Here is a 4,291-nt window from a genome sequence, read left to right as displayed (position 1 = left end):
GAATCATCAGTGCTGCAGCAGCCGGGGTCATCGTATCGGGACACCGCGGTAATGATGATCATCGTCATCATCATCATCATCGTCTCTGCGGCCAACAACCACTCATTTGCTTTTCAGCGAGGGGCGCCGTGGCGTAAAAGCCACGTGATTGCAGTCGTCCGATTCGTCGAACGCGCGGACATGGTGAAACCACATTTTCAGCACCTTGCACTCTTGCAGCGGCCACTCGAATCTCTACACTGTCCGTCATTACGATTGAAAATTGTCAGTAAATATTCAGATACGCGAAATTTCGTACGAATCGCAATATTGTTATATCTTTATGTTACTGTAGATTATAACAGTGATAGAGATCATCGTTATTTTATCAGAAATAGCAAACGTAATTTTCTCTAACGATGTCGCATAAGCTTTTGTAAGGAAAAAAAGGAATGTACGCTGAATTCCCGCAAAGTGCACCACTACGTCCCGTATAATTTTGTTTACGGTGCACAAAATTACTCCATATACGCCGAGCAGTTTTCCGAAACAGCCCAGGGGACGAGAATCCCTGGCGCGGGCTAAACGGATTATTGAAATTCGAGTTAATTCGTTTACGCGTTTAAATGCGACAGCGAGCGAGCGCGTCATGCGATCGCATGCAGGGAACGTCGGGCAAATCTTTTCTGTGCGTCGGCTTACAAAAACAGTCGGTATACGTCCACGGTAATGGCGTTAGCGAGAATTTTAAAAAACACAGAGGAAAAAGAGAGAGAGAGGCCTACCCCGATAATACACCGTGAAAGTTCGCGAGGGTGAAATAGCCATTTCGAAAGCGGCGCGTGGACGGCCGTCGGGAAACCCGGGAAAATTCGACGCGAAAAATCCTGTAAAATGTACCGTCCACCAAAGAATTAAAGAAATATTTTATCAAGTTCGGCGGCATTCGGACTATACATTTTGTACGCAGCGATTTTTTTATAATAGAGCAATGCAACGACATGACTCAATTCCGTAAATCCTTTTTAAACGCACCACATTCTCGACAAATCCTATATAACAATATATTTTCTAATATATATATTATTTCAAGATAAAAAAAGGACCATTGATGTTGCCTTCGAAATGCATTTCGCGCGAGAGAGAAATAAATAAGAGTATTCATTTATCTTGCAATATTTATTTACTTACAAAGAATCTATTTTAACTTATAACAAAATATTAAATCTCTATCTCGATGCAAAGTAAAGGATTAATAGAATTCCTGTCGAAACGGTCAATTCTACGTTTCAGCTTTTAATTTCACAAAACGGAGTCGTGAACGTCGAAGCGTTGGCGAAATGGCTAACGCGCGATTTCAAAGCGTTGACGAGCGCGTTGAAAAATCTGGAAAATCTCGAGCCCGAAAATTCCATCGAACAAAAGAGGGAAGGAGGGTTACTAGCGATGGTGCTCAACGCTGGACGGTTTATAGCCATTGTGCTTTCGCCCATAGCGCAATCAAAGCGAGAATCGAATGGCGGTCCGAGTGAGCGCAATTTCACAGGGCATGAAACACTGACTTCATTATCCGGTTGTTAATCCTACGCCATAGACTCCTCTGCTCTCTCTCGCTCGCTCCACCTCTCGCTGCGATGTTAAATTCGAAATCGACGAGCCACCCGCCGATGTAAAACTATAGATCGAGGTGTTTGTTGGTTAAGGATAGTTCTTGTAATTTTATTGTTCAAGCAAACTCTCGACAAGTCAGTAAATATCCCAATTATATATTAATAACACATCGTAAAATTTAATTCTATAATAAAATATTTTCAGCACTCTCTTACACAAAATTAAATGGATAATTATACAGATAATTGTAATTTTCAGAAAACGTATGTATATATCATTTCCCTAAGATGCTTTTACATAAATGATAAAGATAAGTTCACTAAAATTTATAATGGATAAGATAATATTACCCCAGACTCGAAAACAAATCGCTTCGCTTAATCAAAAATGTCATGAAGGCAGTGTCAACTCAACGTGGTTCAACGTATCTCTCTGACTATTATCCATCCTCGACGATGTTGCCGTCGCCTTTAGGTTGCTGACCTGCGACGTGCGGAAAGGCTGGTTTATTATTTATCAGGCTATCGTATCTCACGACTAAGCTACTCGTACACACGCTTTTGAAAAATGCAAGCGCCGTCGTCGCCCACAAACCCCGCAACCATTACCGATTTTATTCACGAAGAGGGGAAAAATGAGTCAAACAAATTCAAGAAATTCTGACTGGTTCGACATTCTTTTCTTGTCGAGAAAAACAATTTATGTGTCATAAAATTAAATAGCCGCTCGAAGCATCCTGTTAGTTGCGAGTTTTTCCCCCGGAAAATTATATCTAAAAGATGTAATCGAGAGTCTGTATGTTCATAATTATTGCAGCCAACGCATTGTCGAGAAGCCACGGTGTGTTCACGTTCTGTTAGAGGTCGACCGTGAACATCAGTTTGCTCTCTTTTGCTCCGTCTTGATTATGGTATCTCATAGTTACACCATACGTGTTTTAAACAAGGATGAATTGCCATTGTCACACCGTGACTTCTCGACAATGCGTTGGCTGCAATAATTATGAACATACGGACTCTCGATTACATCTTTTAGATATGATTTTCCGGGAAAAAAACTTGTAACTAACAGGATGCTTCGAGCGGCTATTTAATTTTATGACACAGTGTACTTGATACGGACCAAAAACAATGGCCGAAACGTCGTATATATAAATGTTATAATAAACTGCCAGTTTGATCGAAATAAATTGTTTTTCTTGTGAATTATTACTGGCGAGGAAAAGAATTACTTTGATTCTTTTCTTCTCTTTTTAGTTTCTTTCTTTTTATTTTCCCTATATACCTCCCTGTTCTTCCGCAGACTGACCGCGAAGTCGTTGCACGCGAACGGCGGTTGAAGCGCGTTCCTTGAGAACAAAACGCGTGCGTGTGACGATGGCTCGTACGCGTCTCGTGCGTACCTGGGTAAGAGGGCTGGTATGTAGGAAGTAATAAGCGGGGTGAATAGTGGCGTATCCATAATGCACTACGTCCCGTCCTCCCCCTCTATATTATGCGTTTCCCACCGGGTGCGTTCGACGCTACGATCTTTCCCTACACGCGCTTCGGCATTACATCCCGACCTCTCCAACCATCCGGCCACGCCACCCTTTCTCGCGCGTATTGCGTAAGACTGCACTTACGCGCATTCATCGTGGCAGCCGGATTGACCGGGTCAATGCGCTCGGCTGCGCGCGAATGTTGACACGTCGCCGCACGACGATTCGTATTCAACGACGATGTTTACATCTATGCTTTGATATCGGTCGTACATTGACTGATTTTCTTTGACAATTGCCAATTTCAGCTGTAGCGATAAAAGATATAAACACACACGCACACGTGCGCTTTTTTATTGCGCATTGTAAATAAAAAATTTAAATATAAAAATGCACCAAAGCTCCATCCCTTCTCAATTAATTGTAAAAGCAGGAATGTTTATTTTTGACAAAGAAAAAACATGTCATAGAATCGAAAAATGAAAATGCAAAAGATGAAAATATAAAACATTTATTTACGTACTGTCTACGTGAGACAATAAAAAAATGATATAATATTAAAGGGTAAAGCCCAGTGAAATAATGTTTCGGCCGCCCAAAGCGAGCTTTCTCGAGGGCAACCCGCCGCTATTTGATCACCATTAAATTATTCATTCGCACACTTCTCTTCGTGTCCTCCTGAAATGTCAGGAAGGTTCAAAGCCCGACGACGACGCACGGTTACGAATAATAGAACATATAAATCGCATACCGGTTTTGCAAGCGCACGTGTATTGAATTTCCGGCCCGTGTCTATTTATAATCGCGCGCGCGTACTGATGAAAACTCATAAGAAGTTAGAGAATCGCAAACGAGCGAGGAGCCTCTCGTTTAGGACGAGAAAAATTTAATCAACGCGCCGCGCTATCGCACGATTATACATATAAATCACCGGAGTACGGGACATACATCACCGCGTGATTCGTTGCCAGGCTTACGCATGTCCTATATTCCGAGAGCACAGGGTGCGAATGAACGATGCTTCCAGAGTGGAGAAGACAGACGAAGAGGACGAAGAGATGGAAGAGCGTATTCAGCGGAGAAAGAGAGGTTCGCCCGCGGTGCGAATAAACGACGTTTCGCGAGTGCACATAACGAAAGAAAAGAAAAAGAAGACTGTTTGAATGGGAAAAGAGAGAGAGAGAGAGAGAGAGAGAGAGAGAGAGAGAGAGAGAGAGAGAG

Source organism: Temnothorax curvispinosus, unplaced genomic scaffold, assembly GCF_003070985.1.
Source record: "Temnothorax curvispinosus isolate PA1 unplaced genomic scaffold, ASM307098v1 QBEX01011515.1, whole genome shotgun sequence".
Taxonomy (NCBI): domain Eukaryota; kingdom Metazoa; phylum Arthropoda; class Insecta; order Hymenoptera; family Formicidae; genus Temnothorax; species Temnothorax curvispinosus.
This window is presented reverse-complemented; position numbering follows the sequence as displayed.